Raw genomic sequence first — 16,492 nt, 5'->3', positions numbered from 1 at the left:
GTATCTGAAAGTGAGAGAAATGGACAGCAGGTCTGTCAGTATCTGAAAGTGAGAGAAATGGACAGCATGTCTGTCAGTATCTGAAAGTGAGAGAAATGGACAGCAGGTCTGTCAGTATCTGAAAGGGAGAGAAATGGACAGCATGTCTGTCAGTAACTGAAAGGGAGAGAAATGGACAGCAGGTCAGTCAGTATCTGAAAGTGAGAGAAATGGACAGCAGGTCAGTCAGTATCTGAAATAGAGAAATGGACAGCAGGTCAGTCAGTATCTGAAATAGAGAAATGGACAGCAGGTCAGTCAGTATCTGAAATAGAGACATGGACAGCAGGTCTGTCAGTATCTGTAAGTGAGAGACATGGACAGCAGGTCAGTCAGTAACTGAAAGTGAGAGAAATGGACAGCAGGTCTGTCAGTATCTGAAAGTGAGAGAAATGGACAGCAGGTCAGTCAGTATCTGAAAGTGAGAGAAATGGACAGCAGGTCAGTCAGTATCTGAAAGTGAGAGAAATGGACAGCAGGTCAGTCAGTATCTGATAGTGAGAGTAATGGACAGCAGGTCAGTCAGTATCTGAAATAGAGAAATGGACAGCAGGTCAGTCAGTATCTGAAAGAGAGAGAAATGGACAGTAGGTCAGTCAGTATCTGAAAGGAAGAGAAATAGACAGTAGGTCAGTCAGTATCTGAAAGGGAGAGAAACGGACAGCAGGTCTGTCAGTATCTGAAATAGACAAATGGACAGCAGGTCAGTCAGTATCTGAAAGTGAGAGAAATGGACAGCAGGTCAGTCAGTATCTGAAATAGAGAAATGGACAGCAGGTCAGTCAGTATCTGAAATTGAGAAATGGACAGCAGGTCAGTCAGTATCTGAAATAGAGAAATGGACAGCATGTCTGTCAGTAACTGAAAGTGAGAGAAATGGACAGCAGGTCAGTCAGTATCTGAAAGGGAGAGAAATGGACAGCAGGTCAGTCAGTAACTGAAAGGGAGAGAAATGGACAGCAGGTCAGTCAGTATCTGAAAGTGAGAGAAATGGACAGCAGGTCAGTCAGTATCTGAAAGTGAGAGTAATGGACAGCAGGTCAGTCAGTATCTGAAAGTGAGAGAAATGGACAGCAGGTCAGTCAGTATCTGAAATAGAGAAATGGACAGCAGGTCAGTCAGTATCTGAAATAGAGAAATGGACAGCAGGTCAGTCAGTATCTGAAATAGAGACATGGACTGCAGGTCAGTCAGTATCTGAAATAGAGACATGGACAGCAGGTCAGTCAGTATCTGAAATAGAGAAATGGACAGCAGGTCAGTCAGTATCTGAAATTGAGAAATGGACAGCAGGTCAGTCAGTATCTGAAATAGAGAAATGGACAGCATGTCTGTCAGTAACTGAAAGTGAGAGAAATGGACAGCAGGTCAGTCAGTATCTGAAAGGGAGAGAAATGGACAGCAGGTCAGTCAGTAACTGAAAGTGAGAGAAATGGACAGCAGGTCAGTCAGTATCTGAAAGTGAGAGAAATGGACAGCAGGTCAGTCAGTATCTGAAAGTGAGAGTAATGGACAGCAGGTCAGTCAGTATCTGAAAGTGAGAGAAATGGACAGCAGGTCAGTCAGTATCTGAAAGGGAGAGAAATGGACAACAGGTCAGTCAGTATCTGAAAGTGAGAGAAATGGACAGCAGGTCAGTCAGTATCTGAAAGTGAGAGAAATGGACAGCAGGTCAGTCAGTATCTGAAAGTGAGAGTAATGGACAGCAGGTCAGTCAGTATCTGAAAGGGAAAGAAATGGAAAGCCGGTCAGTTAGTATCTGAAAGTGAGAGAAATGGACAGCAGGTCAGTCAGTATCTGAAAGTGCGAGAAATGGACAGCAGGTCAGTCAGTATCTGAAAGTGAGAGAAATGGACAGCAGGTCAGTCAGTATCTGAAAGTGAGAGTAATGGACAGCAGGTCAGTCAGTATCTGAAAGGGAGAGAAATGGACAGTAGGTCAGTCAGTAACTGAAAGGGAGAGAAATGGGCAGCAGGTCAGTCAGTATCTGAAAGGGAGAGAAATGGACAGCAGGTCTGTCAGTAACTGAAAGGGAGAGAAATGGACAGCAGGTCAGTCAGTAACTGAAAGTGAGAGAAATGGACAGCAAGTCTGTCAGTAACTGAAAGTGAGAGAAATGGACAGCAAGTCTGTCAGGAACTGAAAGGGACAGAAATGGACAGCAGGTCAGTCAGTAACTGAAAGTGAGAGAAATGGACAGCAAGTCTGTCAGTAACTGAAAGTGAGAGAAATGGACAGCAAGTCTGTCAGGAACTGAAAGGGACAGAAATGGACAGCAAGTCTGTCAGTAACTGAAAGGGAGAGAAATGGACAGCAGGTCAGTCAGTATCTGAAAGGGAGAGAAATGGACAGCAGGTCAGTCAGTAACTGAAAGGGAGAGAAATGGACAGCAGGTCAGTCAGTAACTGAAAGTGAGAGAAATGGACAGCAGGTCAGTCAGTAACTGAAAGTGAGCGAAATGGACAGCAGGTCGGTCAGTATCTGAAAGGGAGAGAAATGGACAGCAGGTCAGTCAGTAACTGAAAGGGAGAGAAATGGACAGCAGGTCAGTCAGTAACTGAAAGGGAGAGAAATGGACAGCAAGTCTGTCAGTAACTGAAAGGGAGAGAAATGGACAGCAGGTCAGTCAGTAACTGAAAGGGAGAGAAATGGACAGCAGGTCAGTCAGTAACTGAAAGTGAGAGAAATGGACAGCAAGTCTGTCAGTAGCTGAAAGGGAGAGAAATGGACAGCAGGTCAGTCAGTAACTGAAAGTGAGAGAAATGGACAGCAAGTCTGTCAGTAACTGAAAGGGAGAGAAATGGACAGCAGGTCAGTCAGTAACTGAAAGGGAGAGAAATGGACAGCAGGTCAGTCAGTAACTGAAAGTGAGAGAAATGGACAGCAGGTCAGGCAGTAACTGAAAGGGGGAGAAATGGACAGCAGGTCAGTCAGTAACTGAAAGTGAGAGAAATGGACAGCAGGTCAGTCAGTATCTGAAAGTGAGAGACATGGACAGCAGGTCTGTCAGTATCTGAAAGGGAGAGAAATGGACAGCAGGTCTGTCAGTATCTGAAAGTGAGAGAAATGGACAGCAGGTCTGTCAGTATCTGAAAGGGAGAGAAATGGACAGCAGGTCTGTCAGTATCTGAAAGTGAGAGAAATGGACAGCAGGTCAGTCAGTATCTGAAAGGGAGAGAAATGGACAGTAGGTCAGTCAGTAACTGAAAGGGAGAGAAATGGACAGCAGGTCAGTCAGTATCTGAAAGGGAGAGAAATGGATAGCGGGTCAGTTAGTATCTGAAAGGGAGAGAAATGGACAGTAGGTCAGTCAGTATCTGAAATGGAGAGAAATGGACAGTAGGTCAGTCAGTAACTGAAAGGGAGAGAAATGGACAGCAGGTCAGTCACTATCTGAAAGTGAGAGACATGGACAGCAGGTCAGTCACTATCTGAAAGTGAGAGAAATGGACAGCAGGTCAGTCAGTATCTGAAAGGGAGAGAAATGGACAGCATGTCAGTCAGTATCTGAAAGTGAGAGAAATGGACAGCATGTCTGTCAGTATCTGAAAGTGAGAGAAATGGACAGCAGGTCTGTCAGTATCTGAAAGTGAGAGAAATGGACAGCATGTCTGTCAGTAACTGAAACGGACAGAAATGGACAGCAGGTCAGTCAGTATCTGAAAGTGAGAGAAATGGACAGCATGTCTGTCAGTATCTGAAAGTGAGAGAAATGGACAGCAGGTCAGTCAGTATCTGAAAGTGAGCGAAATGGACAGCAGGTCGGTCAGTATCTGAAAGGGAGAGAAATGGACAGCAGGTCAGTCAGTATCTGAAAGTGAGAGAAATGGACAGCAGGTCAGTCAGTATCTGAAAGTGAGAAATGGACAGCAGGTCAGTCAGTAACTGAAAGTGAGAGAAATGGACAGCAGGTCAGTCAGTATCTGAAAGTGAAAGAAATGGACAGCAGGTCAGTCAGTATCTGAAAGGGAGAGAAATGGACAGTGGGTCAGTCAGTATCTGAAAGGGAGAGAAATGGACAGTAGGTCAGTCAGTATCTGAAAGGGAGAGAAATGGACAGTAGGTCGGTCAGTATCTGAAAGGGAGAGAAATGGACAGCAGGTCTGTCAGTAACGTAAAGAGAGAAATAGACAGCAGGTCAGTCAGTATCTGAAAGTGAGAGAAATGGACAGCAGGTCTGTCAGTATCTGAAAGGGAGAGAAATGGACAGCAGGTCAGTCAGTATCTGAAAGTGAGGGAAATGGACAGCAGGTCAGTCAGTATCTGAAAGTGAGAGAAATGGACAGCAGGTCAGTCAGTATCTGACATTGAGAGAAATGGACAGTAGGTCAGTCAGTATTTGAAAGGGAGCGAAAGGGACAGTAGGTCAGTCAGTATCTGAAAGAGAGAGAAATGGACAGCAGGTCAGTCAGGATCTGAAAGGGAGAGAAATGGACAGCAGGTCTGTCAGTATCTGAAAGTGAGAGAAATGGACAGGAGGTCTGTCAGTATCTGAAAGTGAGAGAAATGGACAGCATGTCTGTCAGTATCTGAAAGTGAGAGAAATGGACAGCAGGTCTGTCAGTAACTGAAAGTGAGAGAAATGGACAGCAGGTCTGTCAGTATCTGAAAGTGAGAGAAATGGACAGCATTTCTGTCAGTAACTGAAACGAACAGAAATGGACAGCAGGACTGTCAGTATCTGAAAGAGAGAAATGGACAGCATGTCTGTCAGTAACTGAAAGGGAGAGAAATGGACAGCAGGTCTGTCAGTATCTGAAAGTGAGAGAAATGGACAGCAGGTCAGTCAGTATCTGAAAGTGAGAGAAATGGACAGCAGGTCAGTCAGTATCTGAAAGTGAGAGAAATGGACAGCAGGTCAGTCAGTATCTGATAGTGAGAGTAATGGACAGCAGGTCAGTCAGTATCTGAAATAGAGAAATGGACAGCAGGTCAGTCAGTATCTGAAAGAGAGAGAAATGGACAGCAGGTCAGTCAGTATCTGAAAGGAAGAGAAATAGACAGTAGGTCAGTCAGTATCTGAAAGGGAGAGAAACGGACAGCAGGTCTGTCAGTATCTGAAATAGACAAATGGACAGCAGGTCAGTCAGTATCTGAAAGGGAGAGAAATGGACAGCAGGTCAGTCAGGATCTGAAAGGGAGAGAAATGGACAGCAGGTCAGTCAGGATCTGAAAGGGAGAGAAATGGACAGCAGGTCTGTCAGTATCTGAAATAGAGAAATGGACAGCAGGTCATTCAGTATCTGAAATAGAGAAATGGACAGCAGGTCAGTCAGTATCTGAAATAGAGAAATGGACAGCAGGTCAGTCAGTATCTGAAAGGGAGAGAAATGGACAGCAGGTCAGTCAGGATCTGAAAGGGAGAGAAATGGACAGCAGGTCTGTCAGTATCTGAAAGTGAGAGAAATGGACAGCAGGTCTGTCAGTATCTGAAAGTGAGAGAAATGGACAGCATGTCTGTCAGTATCTGAAAGTGAGAGAAATGGACAGCAGGTCTGTCAGTATCTGAAAGTGAGAGAAATGGACAGCATGTCTGTCAGTAACTGAAACGGACAGAAATGGACAGCAGGTCAGTCAGTATCTGAAAGTGAGAGAAATGGACAGCATGTCTGTCAGTATCTGAAAGTGAGAGAAATGGACAGCAGGTCAGTCAGTATCTGAAAGTGAGCGAAATGGACAGCAGGTCGGTCAGTATCTGAAAGGGAGAGAAATGGACAGCAGGTCAGTCAGTATCTGAAAGTGAGAGAAATGGACAGCAGGTCAGTCAGTATCTGAAAGTGAGAAATGGACAGCAGGTCAGTCAGTAACTGAAAGTGAGAGAAATGGACAGCAGGTCAGTCAGTATCTGAAAGTGAAAGAAATGGACAGCAGGTCAGTCAGTATCTGAAAGGGAGAGAAATGGACAGTGGGTCAGTCAGTATCTGAAAGGGAGAGAAATGGACAGTAGGTCAGTCAGTATCTGAAAGGGAGAGAAATGGACAGTAGGTCGGTCAGTATCTGAAAGGGAGAGAAATGGACAGCAGGTCTGTCAGTAACGTAAAGAGAGAAATAGACAGCAGGTCAGTCAGTATCTGAAAGTGAGAGAAATGGACAGCAGGTCTGTCAGTATCTGAAAGGGAGAGAAATGGACAGCAGGTCAGTCAGTATCTGAAAGTGAGGGAAATGGACAGCAGGTCAGTCAGTATCTGAAAGTGAGAGAAATGGACAGCAGGTCAGTCAGTATCTGACATTGAGAGAAATGGACAGTAGGTCAGTCAGTATTTGAAAGGGAGCGAAAGGGACAGTAGGTCAGTCAGTATCTGAAAGAGAGAGAAATGGACAGCAGGTCAGTCAGGATCTGAAAGGGAGAGAAATGGACAGCAGGTCTGTCAGTATCTGAAAGTGAGAGAAATGGACAGGAGGTCTGTCAGTATCTGAAAGTGAGAGAAATGGACAGCATGTCTGTCAGTATCTGAAAGTGAGAGAAATGGACAGCAGGTCTGTCAGTAACTGAAAGTGAGAGAAATGGACAGCAGGTCTGTCAGTATCTGAAAGTGAGAGAAATGGACAGCATTTCTGTCAGTAACTGAAACGAACAGAAATGGACAGCAGGTCTGTCAGTATCTGAAAGAGAGAAATGGACAGCATGTCTGTCAGTAACTGAAAGGGAGAGAAATGGACAGCAGGTCTGTCAGTATCTGAAAGTGAGAGAAATGGACAGCAGGTCAGTCAGTATCTGAAAGTGAGAGAAATGGACAGCAGGTCAGTCAGTATCTGAAAGTGAGAGAAATGGACAGCAGGTCAGTCAGTATCTGATAGTGAGAGTAATGGACAGCAGGTCAGTCAGTATCTGAAATAGAGAAATGGACAGCAGGTCAGTCAGTATCTGAAAGAGAGAGAAATGGACAGCAGGTCAGTCAGTATCTGAAAGGAAGAGAAATAGACAGTAGGTCAGTCAGTATCTGAAAGGGAGAGAAACGGACAGCAGGTCTGTCAGTATCTGAAATAGACAAATGGACAGCAGGTCAGTCAGTATCTGAAAGAGAGAGAAATGGACAGTAGGTCAGTCAGTATCTGAAATAGACAAATGGACAGCAGGTCAGTCAGTATCTGAAAGGGAGAGAAATGGACAGCAGGTCAGTCAGGATCTGAAAGGGAGAGAAATGGACAGCAGGTCTGTCAGTATCTGAAATAGAGAAATGGACAGCAGGTCATTCAGTATCTGAAATAGAGAAATGGACAGCAGGTCAGTCAGTATCTGAAATAGAGAAATGGACAGCAGGTCAGTCAGTATCTGAAAGGGAGAGAAATGGACAGCAGGTCAGTCAGGATCTGAAAGGGAGAGAAATGGACAGCAGGTCTGTCAGTATCTGAAAGTGAGAGAAATGGACAGCAGGTCTGTCAGTATCTGAAAGTGAGAGAAATGGACAGCATGTCTGTCAGTATCTGAAAGTGAGAGAAATGGACAGCAGGTCTGTCAGTATCTGAAAGGGAGAGAAATGGACAGCATGTCTGTCAGTAACTGAAAGGGAGAGAAATGGACAGCAGGTCAGTCAGTATCTGAAAGTGAGAGAAATGGACAGCAGGTCAGTCAGTATCTGAAATAGAGAAATGGACAGCAGGTCAGTCAGTATCTGAAATAGAGAAATGGACAGCAGGTCAGTCAGTATCTGAAATAGAGACATGGACAGCAGGTCAGTCAGTATCTGAAAGTGAGAGAAATGGACAGCATGTCTGTCAGTATCTGAAAGTGAGAGAAATAGACAGCAGGTCTGTCAGTCTCTGAAAGTGAGAGAAATGGACAGCATGTCTGTCAGTAACTGAAAGGGAGAGAAATGGACAGCATGTCTGTCAGTATCTGAAAGTGAGAGAAATGGACAGCAGGTCTGTCAGTATCTGAAAGTGAGAGAAATGGACAGCAGGTCTGTCAGTATCTGTAAGTGAGAGACATGGACAGCAGGTCAGTCAGTAACTGAAAGTGAGAGAAATGGACAGCAGGTCCGTCAGTATCTGAAAGTGAGAGAAATGGACAGCAGGTCAGTCAGTATCTGAAAGTGAGAGAAATGGACAGCAGGTCAGTCAGTATCTGAAAGTGAGAGAAATGGACAGCAGGTCAGTCAGTATCTGATAGTGAGAGTAATGGACAGCAGGTCAGTCAGTATCTGAAATAGAGAAATGGACAGCAGGTCAGTCAGTATCTGAAAGAGAGAGAAATGGACAGTAGGTCAGTCAGTATCTGAAAGGAAGAGAAATAGACAGTAGGTCAGTCAGTATCTGAAAGGGAGAGAAACGGACAGCAGGTCTGTCAGTATCTGAAATAGACAAATGGACAGCAGGTCAGTCAGTATCTGAAAGAGAGAGAAATGGACAGTAGGTCAGTCAGTATCTGAAATAGACAAATGGACAGCAGGTCAGTCAGTATCTGAAAGGGAGAGAAATGGACAGCAGGTCAGTCAGGATCTGAAAGGGAGAGAAATGGACAGCAGGTCTGTCAGTATCTGAAATAGAGAAATGGAAAGCAGGTCATTCAGTATCTGAAATAGAGAAATGGACAGCAGGTCAGTCAGTATCTGAAATAGAGAAATGGACAGCAGGTCAGTCAGTATCTGAAAGGGAGAGAAATGGACAGCAGGTCAGTCAGGATCTGAAAGGGAGAGAAATGGACAGCAGGTCTGTCAGTATCTGAAAGTGAGAGAAATGGGCAGCAGGTCTGTCAGTATCTGAAAGTGAGAGAAATGGACAGCATGTCTGTCAGTATCTGAAAGTGAGAGAAATGGACAGCAGGTCTGTCAGTATCTGAAAGGGAGAGAAATGGACAGCATGTCTGTCAGTAACTGAAAGGGAGAGAAATGGACAGCAGGTCAGTCAGTATCTGAAAGTGAGAGAAATGGACAGCAGGTCAGTCAGTATCTGAAATCGAGAAATGGACAGCAGGTCAGTCAGTATCTGAAATAGAGAAATGGACAGCAGGTCAGTCAGTATCTGAAATAGAGACATGGACAGCAGGTCAGTCAGTATCTGAAAGTGAGAGAAATGGACAGCATGTCTGTCAGTATCTGAAAGTGAGAGAAATGGACAGCATGTCTGTCAGTATCTGAAAGTGAGAGAAATGGACAGCAGGTCTGTCAGTATCTGTAAGTGAGAAAAATGGACAGCAGGTCAGTCAGTAACTGAAAGTGAGAGAAATGGACAGCATATCTGTCAGTAACTGAAACAAACAGAAATGGACAGCAGGTCTGTCAGTATCTGAAAGAGAGAAATGGACAGCATGTCTGTCAGTAACTGAAAGGGAGAGAAATGGACAGCAGGTCTGTCAGTATCTGAAAGTGAGAGAAATGGACAGCAGGTCAGTCAGTATCTGAAAGTGAGAGAAATGGACAGCAGGTCAGTCAGTATCTGAAAGTGAGAGAAATGGACAGCAGGTCAGTCAGTATCTGAAAGTGAGAGAAATGGACAGCAGGTCAGTCAGTATCTGAAAGTGAGAGAAATGGACAGCAGGTCTGTCAGTATCTGAAAGGGAGAGAAATGGACAGCATGTCTGTCAGTAACTGAAAGGGAGAGAAATGGACAGCAGGTCAGTCAGTATCTGAAAGTGAGAGAAATGGACAGCAGGTCAGTCAGTATCTGAAATAGAGAAATGGACAGCAGGTCAGTCACTATCTGAAATAGAGAAATGGACAGCAGGTCAGTCAGTATCTGAAATAGAGACATGAACAGCAGGTCAGTCAGTATCTGAAAGTGAGAGAAATGGACAGCAGGTCTGTCAGTCTCTGAAAGTGAGAGAAATGGACAGCATGTCTGTCAGTAACTGAAAGGGAGAGAAATGGACAGCATGTCTGTCAGTATCTGAAAGTGAGAGAAATGGACAGCAGGTCTGTCAGTATCTGAAAGTGAGAGAAATGGACAGCAGGTCTGTCAGTCTCTGAAAGTGAGAGAAATGGACAGCATGTCTGTCAGTAACTGAAAGTGAGAGAAATGGACAGCATGTCTGTCAGTATCTGAAAGTGAGAGAAATGGACAGCAGGTCTGTCAGTATCTGAAAGTGAGAGAAATGGACAGCAGGTCTGTCAGTATCTGAAAGTGAGAGAAATGGACAGCAGGTCTGTCAGTATCTGAAAGTGAGAGAAATGGACAGCAGGTCTGTCAGTATCTGAAAGTGAGAGAAATGGACAGCAGGTCTGTCAGTCTCTGAAAGTGAGAGAAATGGACAGCATGTCTGTCAGTAACTGAAAGGGAGAGAAATGGACAGCATGTCTGTCAGTATCTGAAAGTGAGAGTAATGGACAGCAGGTCAGTCAGTATCTGAAAGTGAGAGAAATGGACAGCAGGTCAGTCAGTATCTGAAAGGGAGAGAAATGGACAGCAGGTCAGTCAGTATCTGAAAGTGAGAGAAATGGACAGCAGGTCAGTCAGTATCTGAAAGTGAGAGAAATGGACAGCAGGTCAGTCAGTAACTGAAAGTGAGAGAAATGGACAGCAGGTCAGTCAGTATCTGAAATAGAGAAATGGACAGCAGGTCAGTCAGTATCTGAAATTGAGAAATGGACAGCAGGTCAGTCAGTATCTGAAATAGAGAAATGGACAGCATGTCTGTCAGTAACTGAAAGTGAGAGAAATGGACAGCAGGTCAGTCAGTATCTGAAAGGGAGAGAAATGGACAGCAGGTCAGTCAGTAACTGAAACGGAGAGAAATGGATAGCAGGTCAGTCAGTATCTGAAAGTGAGAGAAATGGACAGCAGGTCAGTCAGTATCTGAAAGTGAGAGTAATGGACAGCAGGTCAGTCAGTATCTGAAAGTGAGAGAAATGGACAGCAGGTCAGTCAGTATCTGAAATAGAGAAATGGACAGCAGGTCAGTCAGTATCTGAAATAGAGAAATGGACAGCAGGTCAGTCAGTATCTGAAATAGAGACATGGACAGCAGGTCAGTCAGTATCTGAAATAGAGACATGGACAGCAGGCCAGTCAGTATCTGAAATAGAGAAATGGACAGCAGGTCAGTCAGTATCTGAAATTGAGAAATGGACAGCAGGTCAGTCAGTATCTGAAATAGAGAAATGGACAGCATGTCTGTCAGTAACTGAAAGTGAGAGAAATGGACAGCAGGTCAGTCAGTATCTGAAAGGGAGAGAAATGGACAGCAGGTCAGTCAGTAACTGAAAGTGAGAGAAATGGACAGCAGGTCAGTCAGTATCTGAAAGTGAGAGAAATGGACAGCAGGTCAGTCAGTATCTGAAAGTGAGAGTAATGGACAGCAGGTCAGTCAGTATCTGAAAGTGAGAGAAATGGACAGCAGGTCAGTCAGTATCTGAAAGGGAGAGAAATGGACAGCAGGTCAGTCAGTATCTGAAAGTGAGAGAAATGGACAGCAGGTCAGTCAGTATCTGAAAGTGAGAGAAATGGACAGCAGGTCAGTCAGTATCTGAAAGTGAGAGTAATGGACAGCAGGTCAGTCAGTATCTGAAAGGGAAAGAAATGGAAAGCCGGTCAGTTAGTATCTGAAAGTGAGAGAAATGGACAGCAGGTCAGTCAGTATCTGAAAGTGCGAGAAATGGACAGCAGGTCAGTCAGTATCTGAAAGTGAGAGAAATGGACAGCAGGTCAGTCAGTATCTGAAAGTGAGAGTAATGGACAGCAGGTCAGTCAGTATCTGAAAGGGAGAGAAATGGACAGTAGGTCAGTCAGTAACTGAAAGGGAGAGAAATGGGCAGCAGGTCAGTCAGTATCTGAAAGGGAGAGAAATGGACAGCAGGTCTGTCAGTAACTGAAAGGGAGAGAAATGGACAGCAGGTCAGTCAGTAACTGAAAGTGAGAGAAATGGACAGCAAGTCTGTCAGTAACTGAAAGTGAGAGAAATGGACAGCAAGTCTGTCAGGAACTGAAAGGGACAGAAATGGACAGCAGGTCAGTCAGTAACTGAAAGTGAGAGAAATGGACAGCAAGTCTGTCAGTAACTGAAAGTGAGAGAAATGGACAGCAAGTCTGTCAGGAACTGAAAGGGACAGAAATGGACAGCAAGTCTGTCAGTAACTGAAAGGGAGAGAAATGGACAGCAGGTCAGTCAGTAACTGAAAGGGAGAGAAATGGACAGCAGGTCAGTCAGTAACTGAAAGTGAGAGAAATGGACAGCAGGTCAGTCAGTAACTGAAAGTGAGAGAAATGGACAGCAAGTCTGTCAGTAACTGAAAGGGAGAGAAATGGACAGCAGGTCAGTCAGTAACTGAAAGTGAGAGAAATGGACAGCAAGTCTGTCAGTAGCTGAAAGGGAGAGAAATGGACAGCAGGTCAGTCAGTAACTGAAAGTGAGAGAAATGGACAGCAGGTCAGTCAGTATCTGAAAGTGAGAGACATGGACAGCAGGTCTGTCAGTATCTGAAAGGGAGAGAAATGGACAGCAGGTCTGTCAGTATCTGAAAGTGAGAGAAATGGACAGCAGGTCTGTCAGTATCTGAAAGGGAGAGAAATGGACAGCAGGTCAGTCAGTATCTGAAAGGGAGAGAAATGGACAGTAGGTCAGTCAGTAACTGAAAGGGAGAGAAATGGACAGCAGGTCAGTCAGTATCTGAAAGGGAGAGAAATGGATAGCGGGTCAGTTAGTATCTGAAAGGGAGAGAAATGGACAGTAGGTCAGTCAGTATCTGAAATGGAGAGAAATGGACAGTAGGTCAGTCAGTAACTGAAAGGGAGAGAAATGGACAGCAGGTCAGTCACTATCTGAAAGTGAGAGACATGGACAGCAGGTCAGTCACTATCTGAAAGTGAGAGAAATGGACAGCAGGTCAGTCAGTATCTGAAAGGGAGAGAAATGGACAGCAGGTCAGTCAGTATCTGAAAGTGAGAGAAATGGACAGCATGTCTGTCAGTATCTGAAAGTGAGAGAAATGGACAGCATGTCTGTCAGTATCTGAAAGTGAGAGAAATGGACAGCAGGTCTGTCAGTATCTGAAAGTGAGAGAAATGGACAGCATGTCTGTCAGTAACTGAAACGGACAGAAATGGACAGCAGGTCAGTCAGTATCTGAAAGTGAGAGAAATGGACAGCATGTCTGTCAGTATCTGAAAGTGAGCGAAATGGACAGCAGGTCGGTCAGTATCTGAAAGTGTGAGAAATGGACAGTAGGTCAGTCAGTATCTGAAAGTGAGAGAAATGGACAGCAGGTCAGTCAGTATCTGAAAGTGAGAAATGGACAGCAGGTCAGTCAGTAACTGAAAGTGAGAGAAATGGACAGCAGGTCAGTCAGTATCTGAAAGTGAAAGAAATGGACAGCAGGTCAGTCAGTATCTGAAAGGGAGAGAAATGGACAGTGGGTCAGTCAGTATCTGAAAGGGAGAGAAATGGACAGTAGGTCAGTCAGTATCTGAAAGGGAGAGAAATGGACAGTAGGTCGGTCAGTATCTGAAAGGGAGAGAAATGGACAGCAGGTCTGTCAGTAACGTAAAGAGAGAAATAGACAGCAGGTCAGTCAGTATCTGAAAGTGAGAGAAATGGACAGCAGGTCTGTCAGTATCTGAAAGGGAGAGAAATGGACAGCAGGTCAGTCAGTATCTGAAAGTGAGGGAAATGGACAGCAGGTCAGTCAGTATCTGAAAGTGAGAGAAATGGACAGCAGGTCAGTCAGTATCTGACATTGAGAGAAATGGACAGCAGGTCAGTCAGTATCTGAAAGGGAGAGAAAGGGACAGTAGGTCAGTCAGTATCTGAAAGAGAGAGAAATGGACAGCAGGTCAGTCAGGATCTGAAAGGGAGAGAAATGGACAGCAGGTCTGTCAGTATCTGAAAGTGAGAGAAATGGACAGCAGGTCTGTCAGTATCTGAAAGTGAGAGAAATGGACAGCATGTCTGTCAGTATCTGAAAGTGAGAGAAATGGACAGCAGGTCTGTCAGTAACTGAAAGTGAGAGAAATGGACAGCAGGTCTGTCAGTATATGAAAGTGAGAGAAATGGACAGCATGTCTGTCAGTAACTGAAAGGGAGAGAAATGGACAGCAGGTCTGTCAGTATCTGAAAGTGAGAGAAATGGACAGCAGGTCAGTCAGTATCTGAAAGTGAGAGAAATGGACAGCAGGTCAGTCAGTATCTGAAAGTGAGAGAAATGGACAGCAGGTCAGTCAGTATCTGATAGTGAGAGTAATGGACAGCAGGTCAGTCAGTATCTGAAATAGAGAAATGGACAGCAGGTCAGTCAGTATCTGATAGAGAGAGAAATGGACAGCAGGTCAGTCAGTATCTGAAAGGAAGAGAAATAGACAGTAGGTCAGTCAGTATCTGAAAGGGAGAGAAACGGACAGCAGGTCTGTCAGTATCTGAAATAGACAAATGGACAGCAGGTCAGTCAGTATCTGAAAGAGAGAGAAATGGACAGTAGGTCAGTCAGTATCTGAAATAGACAAATGGACAGCAGGTCAGTCAGTATCTGAAAGGGAGAGAAATGGACAGCAGGTCAGTCAGGATCTGAAAGGGAGAGAAATGGACAGCAGGTCTGTCAGTATCTGAAATAGAGAAATGGACAGCAGGTCATTCAGTATCTGAAATAGAGAAATGGACAGCAGGTCAGTCAGTATCTGAAATAGAGAAATGGACAGCAGGTCAGTCAGTATCTGAAAGGGAGAGAAATGGACAGCAGGTCAGTCAGGATCTGAAAGGGAGAGAAATGGACAGCAGGTCTGTCAGTATCTGAAAGTGAGAGAAATGGACAGCAGGTCTGTCAGTATCTGAAAGTGAGAGAAATGGACAGCATGTCTGTCAGTATCTGAAAGTGAGAGAAATGGACAGCAGGTCTGTCAGTATCTGAAAGGGAGAGAAATGGACAGCATGTCTGTCAGTAACTGAAAGGGAGAGAAATGGACAGCAGGTCAGTCAGTATCTGAAAGTGAGAGAAATGGACAGCAGGTCAGTCAGTATCTGAAATAGAGAAATGGACAGCAGGTCAGTCAGTATCTGAAATAGAGAAATGGACAGCAGGTCAGTCAGTATCTGAAATAGAGACATGGACAGCAGGTCAGTCAGTATCTGAAAGTGAGAGAAATGGACAGCATGTCTGTCAGTATCTGAAAGTGAGAGAAATGGACAGCAGGTCTGTCAGTCTCTGAAAGTGAGAGAAATGGACAGCATGTCTGTCAGTAACTGAAAGGGAGAGAAATGGACAGCATGTCTGTCAGTATCTGAAAGTGAGAGAAATGGACAGCAGGTCTGTCAGTATCTGAAAGTGAGAGAAATGGACAGCAGGTCTGTCAGTATCTGTAAGTGAGAGACATGGACAGCAGGTCAGTCAGTAACTGAAAGTGAGAGAAATGGACAGCAGGTCTGTCAGTATCTGAAAGTGAGAGAAATGGACAGCAGGTCAGTCAGTATCTGAAAGTGAGAGAAATGGACAGCAGGTCAGTCAGTATCTGAAAGTGAGAGAAATGGACAGCAGGTCAGTCAGTATCTGATAGTGAGAGTAATGGACAGCAGGTCAGTCAGTATCTGAAATAGAGAAATGGACAGCAGGTCAGTCAGTATCTGAAAGAGAGAGAAATGGACAGTAGGTCAGTCAGTATCTGAAAGGAAGAGAAATAGACAGTAGGTCAGTCAGTATCTGAAAGGGAGAGAAACGGACAGCAGGTCTGTCAGTATCTGAAATAGACAAATGGACAGCAGGTCAGTCAGTATCTGAAAGAGAGAGAAATGGACAGTAGGTCAGTCAGTATCTGAAATAGACAAATGGACAGCAGGTCAGTCAGTATCTGAAAGGGAGAGAAATGGACAGCAGGTCAGTCAGGATCTGAAAGGGAGAGAAATGGACAGCAGGTCTGCAGTATCTGAAATAGAGAAATGGAAAGCAGGTCAGTCAGTATCTGAAATAGAGAAATGGACAGCAGGTCAGTCAGTATCTGAAAGGGAGAGAAATGGACAGCAGGTCAGTCAGGATCTGAAAGGGAGAGAAATGGACAGCAGGTCTGTCAGTATCTGAAAGTGAGAGAAATGGACAGCAGGTCTGTCAGTATCTGAAAGTGAGAGAAATGGACAGCATGTCTGTCAGTATCTGAAAGTGAGAGAAATGGACAGCAGGTCTGTCAGTATCTGAAAGGGAGAGAAATGGACAGCATGTCTGTCAGTAACTGAAAGGGAGAGAAATGGACAGCAGGTCAGTCAGTATCTGAAAGTGAGAGAAATGGACAGCAGGTCAGTCAGTATCTGAAATCGAGAAATGGACAGCAGGTCAGTCAGTATCTGAAATAGAGAAATGGACAGCAGGTCAGTCAGTATCTGAAATAGAGACATGGACAGCAGGTCAGTCAGTATCTGAAAGTGAGAGAAATGGACAGCATGTCTGTCAGTATCTGAAAGTGAGAGAAATGGACAGCATGTCTGTCAGTATCTGAAAGTGAGAGAAATGGACAGCAGGTCTGTCAGTATCTGTAAGTGAGAAAAATGGACAGCAGGTCAGTCAGTAACTGAAAGTGAGAGAAATGGACAGCATGTCTGTCAGTA

This window comes from Heterodontus francisci, chromosome 3 (assembly GCF_036365525.1).
Source record: "Heterodontus francisci isolate sHetFra1 chromosome 3, sHetFra1.hap1, whole genome shotgun sequence".
Lineage (NCBI taxonomy): Eukaryota > Metazoa > Chordata > Chondrichthyes > Heterodontiformes > Heterodontidae > Heterodontus > Heterodontus francisci.
This window is presented reverse-complemented; position numbering follows the sequence as displayed.